Source organism: Pinus tabuliformis, chromosome 4_1 (assembly GCF_031772625.1).
Source record: "Pinus tabuliformis cultivar Carrire ecotype Pingquan chromosome 4_1, CPIR1, whole genome shotgun sequence".
NCBI lineage: Eukaryota > Viridiplantae > Streptophyta > Pinopsida > Pinales > Pinaceae > Pinus > Pinus tabuliformis.
In genome coordinates this window covers 486,232,463-486,245,242 of record NC_142303.1, presented here as the reverse complement: position 1 = coordinate 486,245,242, position 12,780 = coordinate 486,232,463, and the positions used below count along the sequence as shown (strand labels likewise).

The following is a 12,780-nucleotide window of genomic DNA, read 5'->3' as shown; positions in this document are numbered from 1 at the left end:
AGGGCTTATGAATGATGATAAAAGAAGAGCCGCTAAGAAGGAAATAAATAATAATGAGGAAAATAAATTTTTAAAATCAGCAGAAGTCGTTTGAATATTAACTATTGATTTATTTATTAATTAATTAATAATTCATTCAATTATTTTATTTATTTTTATTTTAATTTTAATTTTTGAGATTTATATATTAATTTTTATTTATAGGTGAGTTAATAGATTAATTTTAATTCAAAATCTAAATGGTAATACTAATAATAATAATAATTATTTAATATATGATAAAAAAATTTATTTTATTTTATTTAATTTATTTAATTTAATTTTTTATTTTATTTAATAAATTAATTATTTAATGATTTATTTAATTATGATTCAAGAAGGGAAAAGCTTATATAATAGTATTAAAGATTAGAGAAAATTATATTAATATTACTAATAATTAATAAATTAATATTAATAATAATTAATTAATTAATTAATTGTTATAAACTAATAAATTAAATTAATCAATAAAAGTTAATAGATATTAATAGGGTTAATAATACTTAATCAAAAAAGTTAGTAAATATTAATACTTAATTAATAATGATTTAACAGAAATTAACATTAATAATAATTAATATATTAATTAATTGTTATATTAATTAATATATTAAGCTAATTAATATAAGTAAGTGTTAATTAATTGTTATAAACTAATAAATATATTAAATTAATCAATAAAAGTTAATTAATTGTTATAAACTAATAAATATATTAAATTCATCAATAAAAGTTAATAGATATTAATAGCGTTAAAATATTAATAATACTTAATTAATCAAGTAAGTAAAAATTAATACTTAATTAATAAACCTTTAATAATGAATTAACAGAAATTAACATTAATAATAATTAATATATTAATTAATTGTTATATTAATTAATATATTAAGCTAATTAATATAAAAGTAAATGTTAAAATGTTAATAAATCAAAGTTAATGATGATAAGAGAAATTAGAAGAGTTAAAAATATTAATAATACCTAATTAAAGCTTTTAATATATTAAATTAGTAATCACTTAATAATTAATTGACATTAATTAATATTAATAATAAATAATATATTAATTAATTGCTATATAAATTAATTAATATATTAACCTAATTAATATTAATAATGTTAATAAATCAATAATATTCATGAATATTATTGATTTCATGAAATTAATTAGCGCTATTAATTTCCATTATCATGAATATTATTGATTTATTAACATTATTAATATTAATTAGGTTAATATATTAATTAATTTATATAGCAATTAATTAATATATTATTTCTTATTAATATTAATTAATGTCAATTAATTATTAAGTGATTACTAATTTAATATATTAAAAGCTTTAATTAGGTATTATTAATATTTTTAACTCTTCTAATTTCTCTTATCATCATTAACTTTGATTTATTAACATTTTAACATTTACTTTTATATTAATTAGCTTAATATATTAATTAATATAACAATTAATTAATATATTAATTATTATTAATGTTAATTTCTGTTAATTCATTATTAAAGGTTTATTAATTAAGTATTAATTTTTACTTACTTGATTAATTAAGTATTATTAATATTTTAACCCTATTAATATCTATTAACTTTTATTGATGAATTTAATATATTTATTAGTTTATAACAATTAATTAACTTTTATTGATTAATTTAATATATTTATTAGTTTATAACAATTAATTAACATTTACTTATATTAATTAGCTTAATATATTAATTAATATAACAATTAATTATTATATTAATTATTATTAATGTTAATTTCTGTTAAATCATTATTAATTAAGTATTAATATTTACTAACTTTATTGATTAAGTATTATTAACCCTATTAATATCTATTAACTTTTATTGATTAATTTAATTTATTAGTTTATAACAATTAATTAATTATTAATATTAATTTATTAATTATTATTAATATTAATATAATTTTCTCTAATCTTTAATACTATTATATAAGCTTTTCCCTTCTTGAATCATAATTAAATAAATCATTAAATAATTAATTGATTAAATAAAATAAAAATTAAATTAAATAAATTAAATAAAATAAAATATTATTTTTTTTATCATATATTAAATAATTATTATTAGTATTACCATTTAGATTTTGAATTAAAATTAATCTATTAACTCACCTATAAATAAAAATTAATATATAAATCTCAAAAATTAAAATAAAAATAAAAATAAATAAAATAATTGAATGAATTATTAATTAATTAATAAATAAATCAATAATTAATATTCAGCCGACTTCTGCTGATTTTAAAAATTTATTTTCCTCATTATTATTTATTTCCTTCTTAGCGGCTCTTCTTTTATCATCATTCATAAGCCCTAAAAATTTATTTTCCTCATTATTATTTATTTCCTTCTTAGCTGCTCTTCTTTTATCATCATTCATAAGCCCTGATGATGGATCCCAGTTGGGATTTGAAACGTTGGAATAAAAATGTTTATACTGTGGATTCTCCGATAACTGAATCAAAAGATACAAACCACAGATCTCTTAAATCCAATAGATTTATTAATTTAGGAGGTAGGGATCAATTTCTTTTCCCCCGGTATCGGCTAGCAGCGGCTAACTGTGTGCCCCCGGGTATCGAACGGTAGCACTACAGCAGATATTGTAGTAAAATCATCCATCCAACATCAACATAATCGTGAAAAGCTAATTTGTGTAACCAAGCTCTATAGCAGATGTTCTTCTCCGGTTTGGTCTGCTGGTCTAATGTCCATCCTGCTGATACTTCTTTTCAATGCGGGAGAATAGTTTGAATAACGCTATAATGTCGGCGGTAGAATAGTTTGAATTGGGCGGTAACGCTATAATGCGGGCTCACTGACTGAATGGCGAATGCGGAAATGGGTGAACAAAAAGAACAACAATAACAAAGCAAGAAAAGCATGGGTGAACGTAATGCGGCAATGGGTGATCGTTATCCCAAAAATTATGCAGAAGTGGTTTACAAGTGGAGAGTTGTAATTGTATGTGGTTTATAGATTCACTATTAGGTTTATATATATATATATATATATAAACCCCATAGTAATTATGAAAACTGTATACCATCTGTTTCATCTTAAGCAGCATGTTAATTCTGGAAAGCGTGAAGTAGGAGGCCTCTCAACTCATTGGTTTATTAAATAAAGTGTCACTATCCATCTTTACTGACACGGTGTTGAGGGGGCTTATTCGTTTGTCCGGTTCACTTCACTCCACTCGCACTCATGATGGGGCCAACGGTCTAGAATGCCTCCTGCATTTCGGCCCATAATCCACAGACAGATGTTATCCATAATCTTTCGTGCATTTCACAATCCACAGAGAGATATTATCCTTCGGCCCATAATCGACAGACCGATATTATCCATAATCCTACTCATACACAGCCATCCCCGCGACCGGGAGACCTATAAATGGAGGCTGCATTAGAGGTCATATATCATTCCACCCAGCATTTCATTTCCCATTGTAGAGGTTATATATATATCATTCGAGATGAGGTAATTATTTGGCTTTGCATTGGCAGTAATGGTAGTAGCCCTGATGGTGGGCACTGCTGTAGGCAAGCCAAAGACAAAATTCGTATCGTCTGCGTGTAACACGCAGAAGATCCAAAGCGGAAGTCCCTTTTTTAGTACTCTCGGATCCCTGCTCGGAGATCTAGAGGAAAACACTGCCTTCAGCGGTTACGACTACAAAGCGTCGTGAGCAGGCTCACCCAGTGCCTATGGGCGTGGGATTTGCAATCAGGAAATATCTCAGTCTGATTGCACCGCTTGCCTTAAAAACCTTGGCGGCCGCATCAGAAACATTTGCGACAACGCCATCGGTGCTCGAGTTCAGCTAACTGACTGTTTCATCCAATACGAGCAGTACAGCTTTTAGTTAAGTCAACGTCTACTCAACTGCACAATACGCATCTAGTATCTCATATGTTTACGTTTGGGCAAGGACTAACCAGCCATATATTGAGTCATAAATGCCCTTGCCGGCTATGTATGTGGTGCACGTCAGGCAGGATGGCATACATAACTCCGGCGGGCGACCTCGCGTTTTCGGTGACATACGCGGGACCCACCAATGAGGGCCTTGCCATTCCAACTTACGCCTGTCATGAAGTTAATGCAGACTATCCACCTATATCCATTCAATGCCAAAGGATTTCAAACTCAAGAAGTTGAGCGGTAAATTTTCAAAATTGAAATGAAATGGTGGTGGTGGTAGAAGAGGGAAAATAATGGAAGGGCTTATGGAATTTTCTGCCCCCAATTTATTCAGCTCTGCTCCCGCTTGCACCTCGCAGAAGGAAACCAGGGAAACAATCAGCCTGAAATGTCCGTCTCTGGACGAGAAAAGTCTCACTTACGAACCCTGCCCACCGCTGATAAGGACGCTGGAGAGCCCAAAGCGCAGGGACTGCAGTGAAATAATGTCGTTGAATCAGGCTGCAATGAAGGGTATCCAGACGCAGTCTTTTTGATTCGCATCCCATGGTGGCTGATGCCTGGGAAAATATCCGGAGGTCGCTATTGTATTTCGCAGCGAGCCTGTGGGCACCATTTCTGCATTGGATTACAACGAGAGGCGCTGAATTATAATCAGGTGGGTCTTCTGAATTTCTTCATATTATTGTGTTCTTTAATGGGATTCCAACCCAGGCAAAACTAACTGGACGATTTGCCTGGACGATGGTGCTTTCAGGTATATAGCTGATTGATCTTGCCTTAGCACTAGCTTTGGTGATGGATCGAGATTGTTTCAATCTCTGGAACTCTAGCTGTGCAGCAATTCCATAGTCAAGTCAAACAGGAAGACAGGAACAATGAGAATGAGTTTCCCCCGTTGGATTGAGCAAAGGAGGGTCCGATTTACCATGGAAAAAACGAAGGGAACTGTTGCAAAGTCAAAGTTATTCTCACCGTAGATATGAATATCATTAACATTGCTAAGTCACGTTGAAGTGTAGCTAAACTCGTTTGAAAAATGCTGTGGATTTTTGTTATAAATATTAGAGAAAAAATATATATTAAGTCTACATGTGTGTATGTTTTCGCAGCAATTAAAACGATGGAATGGGAATGGTAAACAACAGGAACCGTGAGCTTGTATTAATTAATTAATTAATCGATCTTGGACTATGTTTGCTGGATCTTATGTTTGAAATAAATTTTGGAGATCTGCTCTTGTTGAAAAACCAGTTTTAAAGCATATGGATAGAGTGTCAAGGTGAGAGTTTTTTTAAACAAAGATGATAAACCGAATTTTCTCAAGTGCCATCATACTTCCATTTGGTAATCAGTGTTTTAAGATGTAATAGTTTTGGGGTTTGTTGACTGAGAACAATCTTTGATCAAACTATGAAAATTAGTAATATATGAATATTTTCTATTTGGGGTTTTATGTTTAGATTAGGAATATTTGCCATTTGGGGTTTTACGTTTAGATTATGTGGACTGTATTAGTATAATTTTTATTTTTATTGTTTTATTTTATTTAAGTCCTGTAAGAATTTGGTGAATGTAAAATTGTTCAAAAATACAAAGTTAATTTATAACTTATTTTAAAATGAAAATCTGAATTTTTTTTTTCATGTTTGTTTAAATGAGCTCGTTTATAATTTATTTAAAAAAAAAATCCATTAATTTAATGAAATATTTTATTATTATAATTTAATTTGTTTGAAGTAAACTAGGCTTTTATTATTTAATTTGTTTAAAGTAAGCTCGACCTCCTTATTATTTCTTTCAAAATAAAAAATCTAAAAATGTTTTTTTTTATTATTTATTTCAAAATGAATAATCTAAAATCTTTTCTTAATAGTTTACTATTATAATTGGATTTGTTTAAAGTTTCATTTAATTAGATAAATTTTCATTATAGAAAATTTAGATTTTAGAATTTAAACCATTTTAAAAATTAGATAATTGAAATTAAATTCATACACTTAATAACAAGTAGAGAAAGAAAATATTCTTTCTAGATGTGCTTAGTATGAAGCACTTGTAATATATTACAAGTTTTTAAATAGTAAATTTTAGATGATTGCTTATAATAATCTTTAGGAATAAGTTGCCTATAATATGTAATGGTTAAATACTATCACTTTTTATTAGTATTATATTATTATTTGAACTTTAACAACAAATGGAATCGGCTATTTTCAATTGACATGGTTAACGTTAGGAATAGAGATAATAAATAAATGCTTAAGTGATAGATTTTGCAACTTCTTAATGAAGTAATGTCATTCAACTATTTATTGTGATACATAAAAATTTAATAAATAAGTGATTTAGTGGTAGATTTTTCCACTTGTTAATAAAGTTGTAATGCTATTCAACTATTTATTGTGATACACATAAATATAATTATAGCAAGTAAATGGCAAAAGCCCAATGAGATAATTGGGAATTGGGTCTATAAAAGGTTTATTTTTTCCAAAAAACCATTTAAATATGTGATTAGCAATTGTTTTATGTGCAATAATTGAAATATTTTGTTATTGAAATTATTAAAATATTCATTTTAAACAATTCTAAATATTATTTAAAAACTATAAGAGTGGCCTTTTTTTAGTGATGAAAACAAATTTTCAAAATATAAAATTAAATTATTCAACTAGGTTTCGAGACCATTTAGAATTTCTTTCCCATTCTCATGATTCTTTTAATAATGAGCTAGATAATCTAATTTTAAAACATAGTCATAAATGTGAGTGTTAAAAAACTACTTTTAGAAACACAATTGTTAATGGAATTGTAAAACAATCTGAAATTTCTTAAAACTTTAACATATGGGTATTCAGGATATGTCTATCTTTTACACAAGGAAATCACATAATATTTGATGTATTTAATTTGATATTAACAATAATGTGGATTTAAAATTATTTTATAATTTTTTTGAGTAATTAAATATTTCTTTTACTTGAAGATTTATATGATATAGTGAATATTACTTGTAACAACTAGAAGACTCTCACACACACACATATATATATAGGTAGAAGTGAATTACGTAAAATTTCAATATTCAAATTATGTTGAAGTAATATTTGGATTAAAAAAAGGGAGAAGAGAAGGCAAAATAAAAAACAAATTATTAATATGAAAATTTTAAAAGTATTTAAAATTCAAACATATAGATAAATGAACAATATTATAGATGTTTATTTACTTTTAATTTGTTAGTTGATATTTCACATAAATATTTCATGTATAATAAAAAAATCTTCGAAATTTGAATTCTAACTATTAAACATAATAAAAAGACGAAAATTTCATTTCATATATATATATATATATATATATATATATATATATATATATATATATATATATATATATATATATATATATATATATATATATATATAATCCATTTTAACCGCTAATTTTGTTAGTATGCCATGCTAAAGATTATGAATATGACCTCAAAATCAAGGGGTGTCTTAACAAAGCACTCGATCACCATGTATCCAAAACTCAGTGAACTATATAGTAATAAATTTATTTGTATTTGAGGAAACCTAGATATTATATCTAGCAGCTCAGAGGCGGCAACCGAAAAACTGTGTAGGGCGATTTGTTAGGGTTCCAAGTTTTTGCAGAGTTTGTTCTCTATGGATCATCGCAAAGGAGGGAGTTCCACTTCCTCCTACAAGCAGGCTGATTTGTATTTGAGGAAACCTAGATATTATATCTAGCAGCTCAGAGGCGGCGACCGAAAAACTGTGTAGGGCGATTTGTTAGGGTTCCAAGTTTTTGCAGAGTTTGTTCTCTATGGATGGTCGTAAAGGAGGGAGCTCCACTTCCTCCTACAAGCAGGCTGTAGCTAGCAGGGGTAAAAAACGAATGGAGAATGATACAGGTCCTTCAGAAGGAAGGAAGAGAAACAGTGAAGAGGAACAGGATGTCACTAAATCAAGGGAGAATAACAACACTATGGAAAATGAGGAAGAAGACAAGGAATAGGGAACTAAAGACAAAGCACAGAAGGGACCATGTAAACCTAAAGCTATGGTCATACCCATAGTTGCTTTAAATAATACTGCGCTGTAGGTGCACAGGGAACACATGCAAACTTATGCAATCATTTGCAAATTCATTGGTTTTATGGCCCACTAAAAAAGCTTTACAAACACGGATTAAATATCACTGGAAACCAAAAGGAAGCATTGACCTACATCTTGGGTCAAAGGGCTTCTTCACTGTGGTATTTGAAAATGAAGATAAGGACAGAATGTTTGAAGGAGGGCCCTACTTTTATGCTGCAGTAGGCCTCTATATGCAACCCTGGATTATGAATTTTGTTCTGGAACGTGAGACTTTCACTTCATTCCCGGTCTAGGTAAGACTCTACTCTCTACCTCTTGATTACTGGCAAATGGAATCCTTATCTAACATAGGAAATAAGTTAGGATGTTTTGTCAAACCTTATGAGGCCACTAGAAGGGGAAAGTACACTTCCTTTGCTAGAATATGTGTGGGGATGGATCTCTCTCGAGCTTTACCAAATGAAGTAATCCTAGAATTATATGGTGAAGAATGGGTTCAAACAGTAGATTATGAACATATTCCATTCATATGTCGCAAATGCCATGAGCATGGGCACCTAATCAATGAGTGCCCTCTCAGTAAAATAGTGAATAGAAACAAAGCTAACACAATAAAATATACTGAAAGCTTTCATAAAGAGGCACATAAAGTTAAAGGAAGCAAAAGGAGGCGAAAGACACAAAAATCAGGAAGGCAACAAACCAGTCAGAACAGGTTCCAATTTCTCGAAGAGGAAGAAGGGATTACAAAAGAAGATCAGACAAAAGAAGGAAATCGAGTGGAGGATGGGGTAGAAGAAGATAATTATCAATTACATGATAATATGAAACAAAAAGAAACTATGATGAATGAAGTTGATCTGTAAATGGACCGGGAAATGACCCAGAGTGAGATGGAAATGGAGGACCATGAACTACAAGAAATACTTGAGAAAGAGAACCTAGATCTGGAAGGTTTCCTGGATCAAGGAACTAGGGAATGTGTAGATGTGTTACCTCCAGAGAAGTTTAGCAGAGATCAACAGTTGTTTTTATGGAAAACCCAGACCAAAGGAATGTAGGGGCAAAGAAATAAAAGACAGGGAAACGAAGGAGTGAAAACAATTAAATCCACACCAAGATTAGCACCCAGAAACCCAGGAAATAAAAGAGGCAGAAAAAAGAAGAATGAGCTATTGATGGAATGTGGAAAGCTAATGATAGATTCAGGTAAGATGAAAGACCTAATGAACTACTCCTTCACAAATCTTTAATAATGAAGTTTACGTCTTGGAATATCAGTGGTCTACATAGTAAAATAAAACAAATACTATTGAGTAATATAATGAAACAAGTAGCTCCGGATGTGTTCTTCATCCAGGAAACCAAATGTTCCATTTAGAAAATAAAAGAAATCCATAGCAAATGGCTCAATAGATTGAGTTTTTGGAAGTTAAAGCAAAGAATACTGCAGGAGCTATTCTCACTCTTTGTAATCCCCAAAAAATGGCATAATAGATGCTGAGGCATCCAGGGATTATTTATTTGTGGTCATTCAGCTGGTGGGAGTCAAGGAAACCTACCTGTTAATGAATCTTTATGGTCCTCAAAGAATGGATGAGAAACTCAGGTTTCTAAATTCACTGGAGGATCTCAGAGACAGACATGTAGGATCACCATGGATTTTGGGGGCTGATTTCAATATGATCAAGTCACTTTCAAAGAAAAAAATGGGGAACCAGAATTGCAGGTAAATATTCTTTAACTTTTCAAATGTTCATAGATAATATGAAGTTAGTGGACATTGTAACAAGTAAAGGTCTCTTTACCTGGAACAAAAAAAGAGGAGGTGAGTCTCAGGTGGCCTCAAAACTAGACAGATTCATTATCTCAGAGGACCTTATGCTCATAGATAAGGAAATGATAGCAAGAGTTCTCCCCTTTTTTTTGCTGAAGCAAGAGTCGAGCCTTCGATATCATTAAAAGGGAAAATAAATTACATAAAGTACAAAGTCCACGAGGGTCTATGGGCCACGAGCAGCACCCTGTACGCCGAAATTCCAAACCCTAACAACAAAACCTCAGACCATTCAAAAGACTAAAAAAATTAAGACATTACAAGCCTACCATCAAAGATCAATGGAAGCCAATCAAAATGAGCAGGCTCTAAGCGCCCACCTAACCTTTTACAAATGGGTCCTAATCGAAAATGAAACAGATTCTAAAAGGATATCGAGTTCATCTATTAGCCGTACTCAAGACAATGACTCCCGCCATGGGACTATTACTCATCCCAACTTTCCTCTTTAATCTCAACCATTCAATCCTCTCACCAGATCTGACGGCCATGGAGGAAATCACCGAACCATGTAGCCCGTCGCTTAACCCCTGGACCCACATACATGCACGCTCATTCCTGACCATCGATCCACCATGAAAAATCCAACAGTTAAGAATCATATCACATGGGTCAAGTGGACCGAACAATAGTGCGCGATGATGGTTTCCTGGATGTCCTTCATCTTACCTGAATCTATCATTAGCTTTCCACATTCCATCAATAGCTCATTCTGCTTTTTTCTGCCCCTTTTCTTTCCTGGGTTTCTGGGTGCTAATCCTGGTGTGGATTTCATCGTTTTCACACCTTCGCTGTCGTGTATTTCCTTATTTATTTGCCCCTACATTCCTTTGTTCTAGGTTTTCCATAAAAACAACTGTTGATCTCTGCTAAACTTCTCTGAAGGTAACGAATATACACATTCCCTAGTTTCTTGATCCAGGAAACCTTCCAGGTCTAGGTTCTCTTTCTTAAGTATTTCTTGTAGTTCATGCTCCTCCATTTCCATCTCACTCTGGGTCATTTCCCAGTCCACTTACAGATCAGCTTCATTCATCATAGTTTCTTTTTGTTTAATATTACCATGTACTTGATCATTATCTTCTTCTATCCCCTCCTCCACTCAATTTCCTTCTTTTGTCCGATCTTCTTTGTAATCCCTTCTTCCTCTTCGAGAAATTGGAACCTGTTCTGACTGGTTTGTTGCCTTCCTGATTTTTGTGTCTTTCGCCCCCTTTTGTTTCCTTTTTCTTTATGTGCCACTTTTTAAAAGCTTTCAGTATATTTTATTGTGTTAGCTTTGTTCCTATTGTCTATTTTACTAAGAGGGCAGTCTCTGATTAGGTGCCCATGCTCATGGCATTTGCGACATCTGAATGGAATATGTTCATAATCTACTCTTTGAACCCATTCTTCATCATATAATTCCAGGATCACTTCACCTAGTAAAGCTCTAGAGAGACCCATCCCCACACATATTCTAGCAAAGGAAGTGTACTTTCCCCTTCTAGTGGCCTCAGAAGCTTTGACAAAACATCCTAACTTATTTCCTATGGTAGATAAGGATTCCGTTTGCCAGTAATCAAGAGGTAGAGAGTAGAGTCTTACCTAGACTGGGACTGAAGTGAAAGTCTCACGTTCCGGAACAAAATTCATAATCCAAGGTCGCATATAGAGGCCTACTGCAGCATAAAAGTAGGGCCCTCCTTCAAACACTCTGTCCTTATCTTCAATGTTTGCAAATACCACAGTGAAGAAACCCTTTGACCCAAGATGTAGGTCAATGCTTCCTTTTGGTTTCCAGTGATATTTAATCCATGTTTGTAAAGCTTTTTTAGTGGGCCATAAAACCCATGAATTTGCAAATGATTGCATAAGTTTGCATGTGTTCCCTGTGCGCCTGTAGTGCAGGATCATTTAAAACAACTATGGGTATGACCGTAGCTTTACGTTTACATGGTCCCTTTTGTGCTTTGTCTTTAGTTCCCTGTTCCTTGTCTTCTTCCTCATTTTCCTTAGTGCTGTTATTCTCCCTTGATTTAGTGACATCTTGTTCCTCTTCAGTGTTTCTCTTCCTTCATTCTGAAGGACCTGTATCATTCTCCATTCGTTTTTTACCCCTGTTGGCTACAACCTGCTTGTAGAAGGGAGTGGAGCTCCCTCCTTTGCGACCATCCATAGAGAACAAACTCTGCAAAAACTTGGAACCCTAACAAATCGCCTACATAGTTTTTCGGTCGCCGCCTCTGAGCTCCGAGATATAATATCTAGGTTTCCTCAAATACAAATAAATTTATTACTATATAGTTCACTGAGTTTTGGATACATGGTGATCGAGTGCTTTGTTAAGGCACCCCTTGATTGTGAAGTCATATTCATAATCTTTAGCATGGCATACTAACAAAATTAGCGGTTAAAATGGATTATATATATATATATATATATATATATATATATATATATATATATATATATATATATATATATATATATATATATATATATATATATATGAAATGAAATTTTCGTTTTTTATTATATTTAATAGTTAGAATTCAAATTTAAAAGATTTTTTTATTATACATGAAACATTTATGTGAAATATCAACTAACAAATTAAAAGTAAATAAACAACTATAATATTGTTCATTTATCTATATGTTTGAATTTTAAATATTTTTAAAATCTTCATATTAGTAATTTGTTTTTTATTTTGCCTTCTCTTCTTCCTTTTTTTAATCCAAATATGTGTGTGTGTGTGTGTCTTGTAGTTCTTACAAGTAATATTCACTATATCATATAAATCTTCAAGTAAAAGAAATATTTAATTACTC

The 12,780-nt window shown here is 31.0% G+C and overlaps 1 pseudogene; it reads left to right on the top strand.

Moving 5' to 3' along the window:
* Positions 1–3,534: 3,534 nt before the first annotated feature.
* Positions 3,535–4,013, top strand: LOC149176625 (antifungal protein ginkbilobin-like protein pseudogene; annotated as a pseudogene).
* The last annotated feature ends 8,767 nt before the right edge of the window (positions 4,014–12,780 follow it).